A 19,115-nucleotide genomic window follows, 5' to 3' on the forward strand; every position below is an offset into this window, starting at 1 on the left:
CTCCCGGTTAAGTTTCGCATCCATTTTAAAATAATCCTTTATACATTTAAGGCTATTCATTCTCTCTCTCTCCACCATACCTCTCCGATTTAGTACAGATGAACTTCCCATCCCGGTGCCTCAGATCTTCATCTTCTCTTTCGCTCTCTGTTCCTCCTCTCTGTTGCTCGTCTGATTACAGTGGGGGGCGGGGCTTTTAGTTGCTCTGCCCCTCGACTTTGGAATTCCTTACCCCCTGACCTCAGAAATATTACTTCATTCCCTCTTTTTAAGTCCACCCTTAAAACTCACCTGTTTAAAATTGCTTATGTTTAAATCTCTGCATGCTTTTAACGTTTATCTGTTACTCTTATTATTGTGTATACTGTGTATTTGTTGTACAGTGTCCTTGAGTGCTCTGAAAGACGCTATTTTTTTTAAATAAAATGTATTATTATTATTATTATCATTATTATTAAAAGGTATAGACGAAAAACAAATGTCCACTACAGAGGACATAAATGAATAAGCTGGTTCTCAGGAGGATATAGCTTGATGTCATCCAGGTAAAGGCCAGTCTTGTTGATGATCTCACTGAGGAGGTTCAGATCTATGCAGAAATGCAGTGGGGACTGAGGATCGCCTTGGTAAACGTGACGGTGACCTGTGTAATTGGCTTGAAGTTTTCCTTTAGTGCTGTCTTCCACTTCCCCATTAAGTTCCTGATGAAGGCTCTTAGGGCTAACACTCTAATTTTCCAGTTATTTATTGCAATTCAAGTCATTTAAGTCCAATGAACAGCTTGAAATGGCACAAAGGTAAGTGGTGAACTGCCAGAAGTAAAAAAAAAAGGTAAGGTTACCCAAAACTGAAAAATAATGAAAAAGGCCTTTATCAGGCAACACAACATAGGTTAACATTTTAAAGCTGTTCTACAGTAATGGAGATTGATTAAGCCTTGTAAGCTGGTGCTACTAATTTCTACAGCTGTTCCAACTGTTCTGGATTACTTCCACCCCTTCTGTCTGGATAAAAGCAGTGCTGGAACACACTGTGGTACCAAACCCACACGAGCACCAGTTGAACAGTATTGTACTGCAGAAAGTAGTGTGTTGCTACGAACACGGTGAGAAAAAGGCAATTAACAATGGAAGAGAGAAAGACGATCATAACACTTAAAAATGTAGGTCTTTCCTACAGAGAACTTACAAAGGAAGTCAAGGTGTCACTGAGTACAGTTTCCTTCATCATCCAAAGGCACTCAGAAACAAACTGACAGGAAGAGGTCTGACAGACCCAAAGTTTCTGAGAGTTAACAGCTTGTGTGATTGGCGGCTCACAGGACAACAGCTTCAAGCAGTTTAATAATGGTCGTATAAGCAAGTCTCAGTTTCAGTCGTGAAGACTTCAAGCTGCAGGTTTGACAGCAAGAGTTGCAGCACGAAAGCCATTGCTACGACATCAGAATAAGGCGAAGAGCCTTGCGTCAAAGCTATGCCAGAACTACCTCAGGAAAAAATAACATGATGGTGAGCTTGAAAACCTGATGAAGTGGCAGCACAGTCTCCAGACTTAAACGAGCTGGTTTGGGATGAACTGGACAGAAGAGTGAAAGCAAAGCAACAGACAAGGTCCACATTTATGGGAACTTCTGCTACAGATATGGGAACAGCTCTCTGAAAAATATTTGATTTCTATTGTAGAAAGAAAGCCATGGGTGTGTTCAGCTGTTATATCTGCCAAAGGTGGCTGCTTTGATGAGCCAAACGTTTAGAATATCAACATAATAACAGCGTCTTTTATTCTGAATAAAACTGAATTGAAAAAAGTTAAATGAAATTAATGCCAGGGATCACACAAGTCAAGACAGGCATCACTGTTACCTTCTGCCCCGCTTTACCTTTCTGCTGTCTTCTGCCACTGGAGGGCTCAAACCTTACTGACTGCAGGTCAGCTGAGCTACACTGCTACAGTAAAGCTCTAACTGGCATGTTTCTCTTGCCATCAACAAGGAGTTTTTTCTACACCACCACCATCCATAGAAAACAGATGAAAACGAAAGATCATGTTACAGAATATCACCCTGTTAACCAGAGATGGGCAGTAATGCGTTACAAGCATTACAAGTAATGCCTTACTGTAATCCGATTACTTTTTTCAAGTAACGAGAAAAGTAAGGGATTACTATTGCAAAAAAAGTAATTAGATTACTGTTATTTTCCTGTAAGCATGCTGCGTTACTAAACCGTGATTTTGTTTGTGAGAGTGTCTCGTGACAATGACGTAAGCGTGTGCGACGTTCGTGGCAACAGCTGTGTGCAGATCAACAATGGATAATATGGAGTGCGGGAGAGAGTATGAGCGTGCAGCGTTTAAAACGTGGAATAGTGATGTGTCGGTCACGAACGAAATGGCTCTTAGAGCCGGATCTTTGACGTGAACGACGGGAGCCGGCTCCTTATCGCGAGCCGTGGGGTTTTTCTCTCTCTCACCCTCTCTCTCTCTCGCACTTTTTTTCCGCTTCACTCCGCACACGAGCCTTGTGCTTTGCGCTGGGCAGAGGGGGGAGGGGTGGTAGTTACACTCACAGTAGCACAGAGAGAGAAAGAGAGCCAGGGACAACAACGTCACATTAGAAAGGTATAGTAATCATCCACAACTATTTTCAGTTGCAGATGATAAAGGATTCAGAAAGTTTATTCATGCAGGCCCATATGACAGAGAATGTGCATCTTCTTTTGTTTTCATATTGTAATTTATATTTAATTGTGTTGTGGTTTGCAGTGTTTTGTGTTGTTTCACTTTAAATTTGTTTAAAAGGAAAAAGCTGAAAATTTAAATAGTTAAAAGTTGAAATGTTAATAGTTGGTTTTTGTATTATATGATTTATTTATTACATTTTATGTGGAGTGAATAAATAAAAGTATATTTACGGTGGCCCCTAGAGACAGACCACGTACAAACTCCAAAACACATAAAAACTCAAAACACGTACAAAACACAACAGAAGTGCTCCAGGATGCTAGGTGCAGTGTTGAGCTTTTGTTACCTAGTGGCTACACAAGCCAGGAAGTACCAACAACCAGATTTGGTGTGTGGTAGTAACAGGTAAATGAACTTTTTTTTAAAAATCATTTGAATATATATGAGTGCTTGTGTATAAATACACAAACAATACACATATGCTTTCATGCTTTCAATTGTGTAATTTAAGTGATCTAGTTGCTCTGTTTTGGAAGTTCAGTTAAAGCTAGAAATGTGTTTTGGAGTTTGTACGTGCTTTGTCTCTAGGGGCCACCGCATATATTTATATATAAACATATATAAATAAAACCACTTTTTTTACATTAGTAATTCCTTTTGTGCATAATTTTATATTATTGTTAATAATAAATTAATTAAAGCAACAAAACAACCTGAAGAGCCGGCTCGGAGCCTAAAGAGCCGGTTCTCTACAAAGAGCCAAAAATCCCATCACTAGCGTGGAAGTTTTGACCTTACTTTGAGTTTGATTCCGTAAAAAGTGACAAAAACATTAGCGTCCGCTGTTCACTCTGCGTGGAAAGAAAACTTCTTTTTACATACATAAAAAAAACCCTAAACGTCTGAGCAAGCACCGAGCACGCCGCCATGGTTTGTGAAATTCACAGAGAAACTCCCAGATCTCTCCACTGTCATGACCACTGCGGCACCGGGCAAACCTTTGCCTGCATCACTCCTAAGTCTTTGTTTTTATTTACTTTCTGCTGTGTTTTACTTGCATTTGAAAATGTGAGTGTAAACACACAAAATATTTTTTTTACATGCTGGAATATGCAGTAAATTTAAATATTAAACACATTTCTTCAAGTCAAAGACTGAAGTAGCATTAACAGAAATTTAACATTTATGCAATAAAGTTAAAAGATTAAAACTAATAAAACTATTTTTAAAAAGAAACTTTTTTATTTCATTCAATTTTATATGATGGATTATGCAAAAAAAGTAGAATTGGTCTATTGCTTCATTACTTATTCAGGTTGTGTATCATGTTTTTAAAAAGTAACTAAGTAACTAATTACTTAATTACTTAATAAATAATCAGTAAAGTAAAATTTACTTACTACTTACTAAGAATAAGAATAACTTTATTTATCCCGAGGGAAATTCTTTTGTCATGTACATGCTCAAAGCAGCAGGAGAGACAGAGGAACAGATGAATAAGATATAAGATATACAATAAGAATAGTAGTATACAGTAATATACAGTAGGATAGTGCAAGACATAGTATCAAATAACTCTAACGAAGTAATATATATAACCATATCCTGGAGAATAAATAACTTAACTATCAGTGCAGGTGATTCTAGAAGGTGACATAGTATTGTGCAATAGAATAAAGGGAGTAGCAGTGTACTACTACTTACTTACTACTTTTTTGGAGACGTAATCAGTAATTAGTTAGTAATTAGTTTTTTCAAGTAACTTGACCAACACTACTGATAACACAGGAGCATCTGCCAATAAGCGAGGGTGTTTACATAAAGACTATGTGCTCAAATTGTGGTCATAAATATTTTGTACTTGTAAATCAGACTCTGTAAAGTTTTGTAACCTTGTAAACGAAAATATCTGAAAAGTGTATATTTGTGCATTCATAGATGAGAATTTGTGTGTGTGCAAAACAGATTTGTGTTTGTAAAAACATATTTTTACAAATACGCATCTGAGCTGAAAAGCGTTGGAATGTGGTCAAGCGCGCCATTCCTGATTCCTGGGTCTGGGCACCACTTCAACAACGAATGGTGGACCGACCACATCTCAACGCTGTGTGTCATTTTCACAACACTGCTTTCCCGCCGAGGTCCACAGATATGGCGTTATTTTTGTGCCACTATTCTGAGCGCACGTAAAAAAAAATTGCAGGTGCAAGTGTTGCATTTTGAGGAGAAATTTATTTTGAGAGAAGAAAAGCTAAATTTGAGTGAACAAAATTCATTGCTGCATGCAACTCAAATTTAGCTTTTCTTCACTCACAATAAATTTCTCCTCAAAAAGCCTGTGACAAAAAGTCCACCGAACTCAGACACGCACAGAATGTTTTTTTTTCTTTGTGGTGATGAAGGAAAACGCTGGCACGTGAAAGGGCATTTACCCTTCCAGGACCTGAAGCTCGGTAAAGCGCCACTCTGACAGCCAAACCCATCTGTTCTCTGATTGGACTGTTACATTTATGGCTGACATGACATTGACCAATCAGGTGAAAGGAAGAAAAATCGGGTCAAAATTCATACTTGCAAGTTGAAACTCACACAGAGCCAGGGAACCTGAGCGCAGAGTTTTACACGTAGTTTATGCTTTCATCTGTAACCAGACCTTAACAAAAAAATTTAACTTGTGTAAATCTTTTTTACACACACACACACACGCACACACACGCACGCACACACACACACACACACACACACACACACACACACACACACACACGCACGCACGCACGCACACACACACACACACACACACACGCACACACACACACACACATCTTCATCTATAGACGCGCAAACATAAAATTTTCAGATTTTATTTATGACCACAATTTTAGCCCATAAAAGACAGCTTACTCATTTCTGCCTGTAGCACCAACTACACTGCAGTCACTTTAGAAACTGGTATTTCACTTATTCTCAAAGTTCAGAAGTATTTGTGCATTGGCACCTTTTTTGATCTTTAGCCAGCAGATCAAATGTGAACTCAAATCAGTGGCTTCACATTGGATTTTACAGTTGCTAAGCTTTCAAGATTTCAAGTAAATTTGCATCAGCTGAAAGAATTTAATGGGAGGTATAGCCATTTTTAGACAACCGCACAAACCGTTCACTACTGTGAACAACTCTCTGCTCTATTTCAACACATGTGAAAGGTGGGAAAAGCTGCAGATTAAACCTGATGTCGCACTACTAACAATTTCATAGAAAGTAACGACTATTTTACAGCAGGAATTAGTTCCTACGGAGCCCCCCAGGGGACATGGGAGAAAAAAAAAATTACGGAGGAAAAAAAAAAAATTAGGGAGGAAAAAAAAATTAAGACGGACTTTTGCGAGCACTCGCAAAAGTATTGCGAGATCTCGCAATAAGTATTGCGAGCGCTCGCAAAAGTTTTAGCCGCATTCTTCGGAGGCCGCCAGCTCGAAGCCGACCGGGAGGTCGAGGCACGATGTGCCGGGAAAGCGGTGTTCCTCCCGGCTGTAGTAGGTCTCGACCTCCCGTTAGCTTCGAGCTAGTGGGTGTCAGATCTCCAAAAACGTCGGAGCTCTTTTGCAAATATGTGATGTCTTGTAAACCGAGCAGGTATCTGACGTTTACACAACTACATTCACGCCTCAAAATATCTTAAAAGTGTATTTTGTGACCCAGAAAGAGTAATATCTAAGTAGCTGCCGCCATTGTTGGGTTTTGCGAGGCAATTTGCGAGCTCCAAACTGCGAGATCGCACTTTTGCGAGATCTCGCAAAAGTCTTCTATTTTTTTTTCTCCCTAATTTTTTTTTCCTCCCATTTTTTTTTTTTCTAAGTCCCTGGGGTGACCGTAAGTTCCCACCTGCAGAAAGGTGACAAACATCGTAGACATGACAGTGACAGTAACAAAAGTAAAACAAACATAGATTTGAAAGCTTTTTTAGCTCTTTTTGCAGCAGACATTTCATTCCCTGCAGTAATGAATGCTGGGACTTCCACATAACTTAGTGTTGGTATGCATTTGAGTAGCTCTACAATGAAAGATTACAGGTAACTAACACATGATTGGTTTGCACGTAGCCAAACTAAGACAAAAAAATATTTAGTTAAATTAAACTGTATTTATATACTGCTAAATCACAGTTGTCTTTTTGTAAGGTAAAGACCTCAACCTCAACAATAAAACCTCAACAATCATGTGACCCCCTATGAGGAAAAGGTTTGGCGACACTGGGAGGAAAAACTCCAAGGAAGAGAGTCTACCTTAACCTTAATATAATATACTGATACAATATAATATAATATATAACATGCAAGAAATACAGACAACACCCAAAGTTTACAGTTTGCATTGTTGCAACATTAGGTCTTTTAATTAGGTGATTTTAATTCTGTGCTCTCTACTAGAGAAGTAATGTAAAGGGACTGCATTCCAGCATTTTGTTCTTTTTTTCCAACGCTGGAAATGCAGAAAGAGCACATTCTTCTTTAACGGCCAAGCTCTAGAACAGCTGAATGTATTTGTGTATTAGAACAGGGCGATATGACCCAAAATATTTATCACGATATACATTTGAAAATTTGCAATAACGATATAACTGACGATATAATTGACACGAGACAAAATACTTTACAACTCCACAACTTTATTCGTGCAAAAAACCATCAATGTATTTCCACTTAAACAAGCAGCTGTTTTTTATGTGCATTAAAGTTATATAAAAATGTAACAGTGCAAATTCTTTGCTGACAGTTTAACCAAAAGGCATTTCCAGTGGAAACTGGCCGACATATCCTCAGCGTAACCATGTATAACATCCACAAAACTTAAAAAGAGGTTATACACACACAATACGGTAACATTATGTTGAAGCACAGTACGTATCACTCCGCGAGGCTCCGCCTACGATAGCCGTAATGTTCCAACAATCCATCAAGCGGTGCGGCTTCGTAGCTCAGCAAAGTCGTACTGAAACATTTGACAGATTTTCGAGCGCCGTGCACATAAAGTCGTTTCGAGGTCAGTAAACACAACCAGAGTTCATACATAAGGCACACGGGATTATAAGGGGCACTGTCGACTTTCAGAAAAATCAAAGGATTGATTTTAAGTGCGCCGTATTTTCCAAACAACACGGTAATAACGACGGCCCGCTAGCATGCTCTACCAAAAATAGTGCTTTGTTGTGTATCTGACGGACGAAAGCTAAACCAGTTCCACACCACTGAAGCTGCAGCATTTTTACAAACCAGTTCTGGTTCATCCGTTTCATTCAACGATCCGCTTTCGCCCTCCTCATTCTCCTTCGCCGCCATGCTTTTTCCACCGTGTGCGTATGAAAACAAAGGCACTGTGCATGCGCGTTTTACCCATATTCTATCGCAATATTTTCTTATTGTTGCCCAACATTATACCAGTATTACCGTGAAAGGTATGATATGGCCCAGCCCTATTGTGTATTATTACATTAAATATTATCTAGTTAATATAACAATATTAACTAGATAACTACATAATGCTGAAATAAAATATTTTTTGTTAAAAATCTGGAAACATTTAATAAATTATAAAAAAAATCATAAGAACCCAGGCTGACTGTCCTTTTAGACATTGGGGAAAGCTCCTTTCAAAGTTTTAACACTGACTTTTAACTCTTGAAGTCCCCAGGTGACATCGCCTGAACATTTTGATGCAGTCATGCGACAAGAGAGTGGCCCTGGGTAGCCATGACATGGCCTGTGAAATGTGACAAGCAGGACCGCTGCAAATCTTGCAAAGTCAATGCAACCACCACAATCTGTGACAAATGTGCGCCTTTGTTTTTGGAAAGAAATCGCTTCAAATGTTACCATTACCGGCGTTACCAAAAAATTTGTTGTTAAATATAACCAGCAATAAACTGTCCGGCAAATTCATTTCTAAATTAGGAATACATTTATTGTGTATGCCCAGGGTGACACATATATAACAATACAGATCTCTGACAGTGGGAGGAGCTATTTAACAAAAAACAAAACAAAACAAAAACTAACTAACAAAAATCCCCAAACAAGTCCAGAAATATGTTAAATCTGGTTCATTTTGTTTGATTTACATCTCCCATAATTTTCCTGAAAGCAGAAATTGGTCTGGTTTTTTAATGGGACAGTGGTTTCTTCCTGGTTTTTAAAACTGATGTTGGAATAACAAACAAGCTATTTCACTAAATTTGGTAGAAGTTGCTGAACTTGTTAAATACAAAAATTTGCATATAAACACTGTGAATTTATATCAACAATGAGATTAAACAATGATATTTAATATTAGTCATATTTTATGAATTACACTGTGCAACAGTTAGTGGTGTTTTTAATTTCTTATTAATGAATAAATGTTTTGTTACAATTTAATTACAATTTAATTACAATTTAATACGATTACTGGTAATCAGAAAATGTGTTATAGAATTACTTTATATCCCATTTGTGCCATTAGAAGGAATCCTCTTACTGATTAATGCAGTTAATAACAGGTTTATGGACTCAAAAATGCACTAAAAATAATTCATCTATTTTGTGTCTTATTTGTCAACTTAAACCTGAAAAGTGAATTTTACTCTGTCAAATTCGGAGCATCAGCGTCAGAGAAAGAGGCATGGCTGAGAAGTATTAAGGAATGAAAGATACATGAAAATTGTTTTTGAAAATGCATGTTGTTTTTTTTAATTTACTTTATTCATAGTATAACCTCTCATGATGCAATCATACTACAGTGTGATTTTTCATATTTAAGTCTGGCTGAACACAAAAGAGACAATTTTCTATGTGACAAACCAGCAAGCCAGAGTCATGCAATCAAGCTGTAAAACCTGACAAATTCAACGTGTGTGTGTGTGTGTGTGTGTGTGTGTGTGTGTGTGTGTGTGTGTGTGTGTGTGTGTGTGTGCGTGCGTGTGTGTCTGTGTGTGTCCACAGAAACATGCTGGTTAAATGAAAAGCTTTCAAGATATTCATGCATGTAAAGATAAAAAGAGATTTAATAAATGTGTTTTCGTTTTTTAGTTAAATGAACAGAAAAACAAAAAGTTTCTTATAACAAGAAATGGTCAATGCAAGGAAATAATTATTAAATCATAATAACAACAACAACAACAATAATGATAATAAATCAATTCTATTTAAAATGAAATAATAAAAAACGTGAACCCAGCAGTTTCTGTGAGCAGCCATGATTAGCTATCAGCCACATATTGGTAACAGCCCAGTATTTCACAATCATACTGATACTGACAGTAAAAATATTCATTATTAATATTTTATAAATTACAAAATATACTACTAGTAATAATAATAATAACGATGATGAGAAGAAGAAGAATGATTTTATCCTCTCAAACAGAATCGAGCTGTTTTTATGCAGAATTGGTTATGAACATTTCACGTATGTTAAGTTCTTTCAGGTTCTTTGCCGGTGCAGTCAGGGTCATTTTCACCATACACACCACTCTCACTCTCGGGTCCATCATGCTAACGCTAACAGAAACACTTCTGTTTAGCTCCAGTTAGTAAGAAAGAACGAGCAAACACCCTTCAGTATTTCTTCTATAATATAGTTTTACACTGCAAAAAACCTAAATCAAACCCCATCTTTATATTTCTCCTTTCCACGCCTGAAAATATATTCCCTGCTACGTCCTTAAATTGTTTCTGCTTCCAGACAAGAAGGGCTGGATTACTGATTCCTACTCACTCATTGCTGGTGGTCCTATGGGAGCTACATAATGTACATGGCCTCTAAAATCTAACCGTGCTGGATATGTGATGCTCAAGTTACTCTCACCGACGTCCCTGGGACAGAGAAAAACAAAGAGCATCACAGAATCGCAGACACCTCTGCTACTGAGGGCTCCTTTGAGGTGAGCAAGCCTTCCCCTTCAGAATGCCCTGAAGAGGAGGACCATAGCGGACCAAATCTATGTCAAATACTGCTCATGGCTTCAGCTGTAATACCCCGAACCAGAGCTCTCACATCTCACATTACATCGCAGAGACGAACAGCCACACCATCTGCAACCACTGCCGAGAATCTGAGGGTCCGAAGGGAGACAATGTAGTTCTTTCTTTCTTTTAATTATAAAGGTTTTCAGCAGTGATACAAAGCAGAGAGGACACATTAAACCAACTGATACAAGTCATCATTTTAAAGGCATTAAGATAATGAGCAAAGTGGGAAAATGTATATATACAAAATCTTTGAAAACATATTTTTACATAATCTTATAATAATAATAATAATAATAATAATAATAATAATAATGTGTGATGCTGCTATATTTATTAAACCAAAAGATATGGCAATATTTGCAGTAAGGTGGAAATATTGCGTCTATAGCACTGCCAACTTGATGTAAACATAGATACAAGTACAATACTATGCTTTAAATGAAGATGTATGGAAGGCATCTTGCAGCCATGCTAGTTCTAGTAGAAAAAACAAAACAAATCATTAATTTTAAGGCAGATGCATGTGGCCCAAGCACTGTTTCTTTGGGTTTCCTCTTTTAGAGTTATTGGAATAACAGACCCAAGAGTGTCTGCATGTGAATCCTTGATGACAGATGCCAAGTAAAATTGGGCAGGGAGCAATAAAACAAGCAACACAAGGTGTGTAGCTCTCCTAAAGGAGGAACTCAAAGACACACTGTGGGTGTTTCATTCAAGCCCAAGTCGTGCTAAAATAAGTAAAAACAAATGTCTATTTATTTTAAACATTTTATAAAAGCAGAAACATTATTTTACCCTTTGTGAAGAGAAATTGCGCAGCAGTTTTCTGTCACCACAGACCACTGTACATTCTATCATTGCCATTATTCTGGTTCTTTCCCAGTTAAAAATCCGCCATTTTGTAAAGATCACAAATGCAGCTGCTAACTATCGTTGTCTCTCTTACTCTTGGAATCTCAAACGGAAAGTGTGGTTTCGAATCAGTGAGTGCATGAAATATTTCACACTTTTAATATAGTCGAAAACAATAATAACTCCGTCTAAATACAGTGTATTGATGGATCCCGATATTAAAACTAAATTCCAAGAGTTTCAGCAAAATTCCAAAGCAGCAGCCTGTTGATACGCAGACATATGCTGTTATTAACTGAGAGAAAAATCTTTCCAGCAAAAAATAATGAAATCCTTTTTGTTCCTAAATCAGAAGTTTTCGCAGCGACATGAAGGACTGCAGAGTGCGGCCCCAGCAATGCTGCATCCTACTGTGAATCCAAGCTCTCTTTTATGTCTTCTTTCTCCTGATGTTGTATCTGTAACCCAGTGGAGACTTTTACAGAAAGGCAAGAAGACAGGAAGTACAAATGTCTTCCTCCACTGCAGCTATTTTACAAAAATAATTTGATCAATTAAAACATACTTCCTGTCCCCGTACTTCCTGTTTGCACTACATACTTTCTGGCCAAATAATTGTAAAATATTATCACTGCTATGGTTGAATAGATATCTACTACATTACCAAAATGTATTCACTATTACCTGAAAATTGTTCAAACTGTTCCTTTAGGAAACGAAGCAATAAAACTGGATCAAAACACATCAGTACACATTAAGCTATTATTGGAAAATTGTGCATAAAGTATCAAAAGTAAAACTAATTGTTCTACCAAAAATGTGAAATTGTGTTAATCAGTATTAAATGGAAATAATATAACTGCTTAACATGTTTAAGACTGCAGTAATTTTAAATACTTAATATACTTAAATACTATATGCTTCTTAATGTCCAGCATCATATTCTACAAAGCATATGTTTGCAGTCCTCTTGTGAGAATTTCTGAAAATAAATAAATAAATAATACAAGCAACATCTTGATTTTTCACAGTGTATTAAAATATTAATAACAAAAAAATCACCTGAATTGAAAGGTTTCATATCTCCAGGGAGAATTAAAATATGAATGTAAAATGAGGTTAAATGTTTTACCTTCATACATTTTCATAAATGCTAATCTGAAAGTGCTGCTGAGCCAGTTTATGGAGATGGTCAGAGTTGCCGTCCTCGCTCCATCATCATCACAGATTTTCTTGCTAATCTGCTAAAGCAGTCATTAACAGCTTTTTCAAACGCCATCGTCTCGTTACATCACACATGTTGACCAAGGTAATTAGCAAGAGGAAACTTTCTGTTGTGGCGCTAAATCGCTGAAGCTCATTTACTTGCTAATGCTAGTTGCCTGTCCTATGAAGTGCGGCCAGTAACTGACCTCAGAGCAGTGGAAGCTCAGCCAGCGGCATCTTGTGTGGCTCGCTGGTCTCTCATCAGTTTACAGTCACAATGTGTATGCACAAACCACCAGGAAAAGGCTGCTGGCCTCTCAGCTCGCCCAGCTCCATCGCCGTTAACAGAAGACGGACACACCCTCACAGGCAGAGAGGAGTACACTATGCCATGAAATTGAAATAATCACAGCGACATTACCCAACTGCGGTCACAAGATGGCAGTAAGTTAAGGCCTGGATCCACATATGACAGCGATGTCTGAGATCAAAGGATAGATTGCTTTACTTTGGGACATGTATATTTTCAGATCTGACGAGGCAAGCACTGCTCGCCTTGCTTGTCCTGACGGAACGCAACTTTTCTGGCCTACTTTTCTGATATTTCATTTCTATTTCCATAAGGCGGACGACGTTATTACGCATACACCATGTATATAGTTTCACTCACATATATGTATACATATATATTGCTTTTTATTTTATTTTATTTATTTTTTTCCCCTGTTGTATATTGTTTTCTCTTCTTACTTTTGCACCTTTGTGGTACAGCTACCCAATTTCGCTGTGCAAGAAACTGCACAATGACAATAAAAAGCTCTTAAGTCTCTAAGTTATTAAACATGGATCTTTTTTAAGATATACCTGGTGTTAGCTCAAGTTAATAAATCCAGACAGTTGAGTTAGAAAATTAATAATATAGCTGTTATATATTATACATTACATCTAACCACAGTCTACAAAAATGATGAAGTATCTTCATTTACTACATTAGTGCCACCAATACGAAGCTTCAAGAGAGGCGTAAATGACCAAAAGAAAAAACGCAGGTTTGAAAAGTTCGTCATCTACATGTTTAGTAATATTCTGATGTTACTGTAACATCAATCCTACAAAAAGAAGAAAACAAGATCAGCTGGATTAAAGAGAAAACACTCGTCTGCCTTGAGTGACACGTCGAAAGGTGGACTTCACATAAAGCTTATGAAGCTTGATCAGTTAACAGAACTCTAACTGCAATCTGTATGTAACTATGTTGTTTTATTAAATTGATTCAACGGCCTTCTTAATCTAGACTATTTGGTTTTTTGAAATTTAATATATGAAATGTTGATTGTAACATTATGACCATAACTATATTATATAATTACTGTCAAGTTACATTAGTGTAATATTATTATAATTAAACCCTCTGTGATGTGATGAAAGCAAGCCGCACATACAACATGTCTCTGATGGCCTCAACATTAAACAGTAAAATTCAGCAGCTCTACTCTGTAAGACTTAACTGTGCTACCTGCAACGTCGTTGGTTTAAACCTCTGTCAGAAAGCTTTTAAAACTCACTTTCACCACACAGCTTTTGGCTATCTGATGGTATTTGTCATAAATGTTTACATTTCTTCCTCTCACCTGTGTTCAATTGTGATCACTTATCTTAGTGTTTGTGTATAAACACAAGACCACGACTGCAGTAAAGACCTGACAGCCCATCTATGGGTTCAAAGACTAAAACTAGTAGTATGGGTCTAGCTTGAGGATACAGCTTAGAAACAAATAGTATATAAATTTATTATGTGGCATTCCTGATCAAATCCAAGCTAAAACATTTTATTTCCATTATATTTATTATACATTACAATTAATATTTCAGTTTTAGGTCCACACAAGCACACACTGGTTCTGCAGTCTGACAAAGGGCCCATTTACAAAGTTCCAGGTAGCTTTCATCAGCTGGATCTTCAGTCTGAGCATTCCTTGGATAATTTGTGCACACACACACACACACACACACACACACACACACACACACACACACACACGTACTACAGATAAATCTTCAGATTCAGGGCTCTCGTAGTAATGATCAAAAATACACACACACACACACACACACACACACACACACACACACACACGATCCCACAAGGTACATATGCACTCAGAACACACCAGATGCATACCTATGCTGTGTCAATGTCAGTAGTCAAGCATACACAGGCACATCACACACACACTTTCTGGCAAAAAATAAAATATTATTGCTACTATCAGAGAACGTGTGTGTGTGTGTGTGTGTGTGTGTGTGTGTGTGTGTGTGTGTGTGTGTGTGTGTGTGTGTGTGTGTGTGTGTGTGTGCAGGTGAGCAGGCTATTGCTACACTAACTATTGTATGTTTACTGGTTGTGTATTCATAGATGTAAATACATGAACATGCAGAACACACACTGGTGAGTATGTGTATGGCAACATATGCAAGCTAAACTCTAAACTAAGGTAAATACAGTCAACTTGTATCACGTATGACAATAACTATAAATTAAAATGTTCAGACACTAATCTTAAAAATGTTTCTGCTATCTGCAGATTTCTTTATGTTTCCCACATCCATGACTGGAGTACCTCATGGTGACACGAAACTCTCCACACCTGACCTACAACATATGTTTCTGCTGCTGGAATACCATAAAGTCATTTGGGAAGTGATGCATTTATTCATATATATAACTTGCAGTGGGTGAAATGATGTAAGATTATGGATTAACAAGCAACAGAGCCAAATTACAAAGATATCAGATGCAGAGTTCTTACCCTCTGCAACGACTTGTAATATAAGGAACGTGGGATTCCATCATTTTGTCTGCTGGCTTTTTATGTTAATTTCTGTTTCCACCTACGTAAAGGTTTTACTGGTTTTGCACACGTTGATCATCCAGAACAAACATAAGCAGCAACTATAAATATGTAGTAAAAAGGTAAAAGAAAAGAGAGTGAGAGAAAATAAAGACATTATTTGATTGGAGCGTACATTCATTTTAAATAAGTGCAGGCCCAACGTGAAGCGCTTTGTCTGGGTTGGGAATTCAAAATGAAATGAACACACAGGAACCTCAAGTAAAGCCTAGATTCTGTAAAAGAGACACATTTGGATTTTAAATCTACTTTGAAGCAACAGCTTGTTTTTATTTTTATTTTTACCTCCTCCTAAAGATAAAACAGCTTCCTCCAGCCAAGTCCTCAAACCTTTTAAGTAAGCTGTGCAAGAATGGAGAAACTGCAAAAGAAAAACTGGCCAAGATGTATCTAATTTTACAGCTGTGCAACTTTGAATATATTAAGAAAATAAACCGAACCAGATGGACAGCCTATAAAAAAGCCTATAAAATCAAAAATTTCACAGAAGCTGAAATTCTTTGGAACAGCTGCTGATCAAAGTCATCCCGAATTTCTGTGGAACTCTGAACAAAACTAACAATGAAAAAAAACTGAACGAACACTTCTTGTTGCATGTAGTTAATACTTACTGTATTTCGTATGTAGGGAATTGCTGCAATACTCCAGAGCTGTTTTACCTTGCTCTTTAATCTGTTTGTTATAACTAATTGCATTGCATACACACGCATTACAATAAATAAAAATAATAAGGTTTTGTATTTTTAAAATAAGGAAACAAAATGTAATGTTTTAAGTGGGGCTCGTGGGCTTTGATTGTTGTTTATTGTGCTGTACTGAAGGGCACACGAGGACATTTGGAAATAATAATTTAATTAAACTGAACTTAATTATTCTTAATGCACCCTCTGCATTCATAGAACATAAGGTCAGGCAGAAACAGGAAAAACTTGCAGTTCTAAGCTGGAACGCTGCATTTTGCTGCAACAAAGATTAAGTTGAGTTTCATGGAAAAGTTTTCCATGAAATATACCGAGGACACATGCTCACTATTTTAAGAAGAGAAATCAGGAATACAGAATTCCACTTCACAGGAATACGAGGTCATGGAAAAAAAGAAAGACATCTTTTTCTAAAAAAAAACCAAAAAACCAACAAACTTTACACACACACACACACACACACACACATAGATAGATAGATAGATAGATAGATAGATAGATAGATAGATAGATAGATAGATAGATAGATAGAGAAGGTATGATGCAGGAGGAAAACCCTCATCTTTGTTGTCTTTGTTGCCACTTTAACCTTCACTACAGTGAGAATCCCGCTGGTGGCAGCGCTTGGCTCAGGCATTCAAGCCTTTGCATACACCTTCCCTCTCTGCATCTATTCCTCAAAATGTACCAAATAACAAAAGTAGGGAGTGGATTGTATTTGTAGTCAGCACAATGAGGAAAAACACATCATAACGCAGCGTTTTTTCATAGTGCCGGCAGGAAGATTTAAGAGCAGGGATCTTTTAATTATAATGACATTTAATTCACAGGAAATTGTTCTAATTACAAACAGCAAACTGTATACTATTGCTTGAACTCTAAGATGTATAATAAAGAATAATATAATATTAATATCACTCGTGGAAACGCACTGAATCCAGCTGGAGTTTGGTTTAAGACTGAAGGAGATGCCTGTGAAAACCCGACACAAAGACTTCTCAGTCCCGTGTTACTCAGATTGATGTGTTTTTCTTCATGAATTATTTGCGCTTTTTAAATTTTATTTTGTTCAACCAAACCAAGCTATTTTCAACCCCAAATGTGCCCCAACATATCATAAAAATAGCAAAGATACAGTAAACATTTAACTGCTATTATTTGTCTTTTATTTTAGTATACAATACTTCAGTCCTCAAGTAAGCACGGTATGCTGTTCATTCACAACACTGCGTTTATTAGAAAGGACCGTCACTGGCGCAGTTAATAAAGAAATGATTTAAATGTAGTTTTTTCTCCGCTACATCTGACACCATTCGGCGTATAACTGGTTTAAAAGCACAGGGCGAAAAGCGGTTCAACCAACTTTTAGAGCGGCTCCGCTCAGCTCACTGTATACGACGGAGGGGAAACCAAGCCAGCCAATTAGAAAAGTTACAACTGTATTAGGCACGTGGGGTTTGATTGTTGTTCTTTGTGCCGCACTGACGAAAAATAGTGAAACAGTGTTTCACACGAGCAACTGAGATGAGAATGGGATCCACGCCGCAGATGTAAGGAAATGATTTTACATATGTGCATGCTAGGCAGTGGGTATGGGATCGGGGCTGTCCTACCTGTTCGTCCTATGGGGGGGTTGGGGGGAGTCCTCCTCTTCTAGATTATGACAACAGCAGCAGCCGCTTTGTTGGACTTGAGGAAAAAAGGGCAAAAACTTCCACTTTCTATCGTCTCTTCTATCCTAATGCTGAACCCAGCATTTAAAGGAAATCATCATTAAGAAAACTACAGGCATCGCACCAACCATTTCACTACTTTGTTGAATCTGCGGGGGCCGGGGAACTATCTCGCCTTTTTCCACGCTGTTTGTGATTTTAAGTAATAAAAAGAAACGCCGTGCGACCCACAGAGGCACGATGGTGCTGTGTCTAAACCAGCAGCAAGGCGCGCCTGAATGTCAGAAGATCTATGCGAAAAAACCAAGTGATGGAGCGACGGGCTCTTCTGTTCTAAACTAACAAAGAGTTCATCTGAGGTGGCTGTTTTATTCCGAACGTCCTTTTCTTTTCAAAACATCAACTAGCAGGTGAAACACCTTTCCCCCTCTGCTCCCCGCTGTTTCCTCGCGCTGACCCGGCGGCCAGTGCACGCGACAGCTACAATACAGACAGTTTGTTGCACAGGATGGGGAAGCTATTACAAGAGAGAAAGAGAGTGGAAGAGCAAGCTCCAGTGAAACGGAGAAACAAGACTGTCCTCTGCAGCTGCTACCTCTGCGTCCCTCCGCGAGTGTGAACCGGCGCGAGCTCATCTCCTCCCGGTAAAAGATGATGATACGCCAAGCGAGGCAGAAATGGAATGCTGGGGATCCCCTGCTGCGTCCAATCCTGACGTCTCTACCGGTGTGCCGGCGTCCGCGTGTGCGCGAGTCACTCTCAGCGTGTGTGTGTGTGTGTGTGTGTGTGTGTGTGTGTGTGTGTGTGTGTGTGTGTGTGTGCGGACGCGCTTAGATATAAATGGGGCTGCATGGAGGGAGGGGGTAGCTGTCATTGTGTGCCACAACTGAACTGTAACAGGTGATGGAGGGGTGAGCATGAGCATCACAAGGAGGCTTAGACACTCAATTACGGTGCTGTTGCCTTAAATAATAATAATAATAATAATAATAATAATTCAGTTTAGAAGATGGAAGCTGAGCACGCTACCATGCTCATATCGTTACAGTCACAATGTTAACATTCAAACTATATGAATAGACATTA

The 19,115-nt window shown here is 38.0% G+C and overlaps 1 protein-coding gene across 3 annotated transcripts in view; it reads right to left on the reverse strand.

Moving 5' to 3' along the window:
• LOC120716630 (teneurin-3) overlaps positions 1-19,115 on the reverse strand; it is an 840,982-nt gene that overhangs the window by 351,917 nt on the left and 469,950 nt on the right. The window contains exon 1 of one of the 3 annotated variants that reach the window (XM_040004188.1): positions 17,970-18,740. The exons of 1 other annotated variant lie outside the window; for it this stretch is intronic. The gene's annotated coding sequence lies outside the window, so the exon portion shown is untranslated. Of the gene's footprint in view, positions 1-17,969; positions 18,741-19,115 lie in introns of those variants that run through there. One more of the 3 variants, XM_040004189.1, reaches the window with a different exon arrangement.

This window comes from Simochromis diagramma, unplaced genomic scaffold (assembly GCF_900408965.1).
Source record: "Simochromis diagramma unplaced genomic scaffold, fSimDia1.1 OVJJ01000565.1, whole genome shotgun sequence".
NCBI classification, from domain to species: Eukaryota; Metazoa; Chordata; class Actinopteri; order Cichliformes; family Cichlidae; genus Simochromis; species Simochromis diagramma.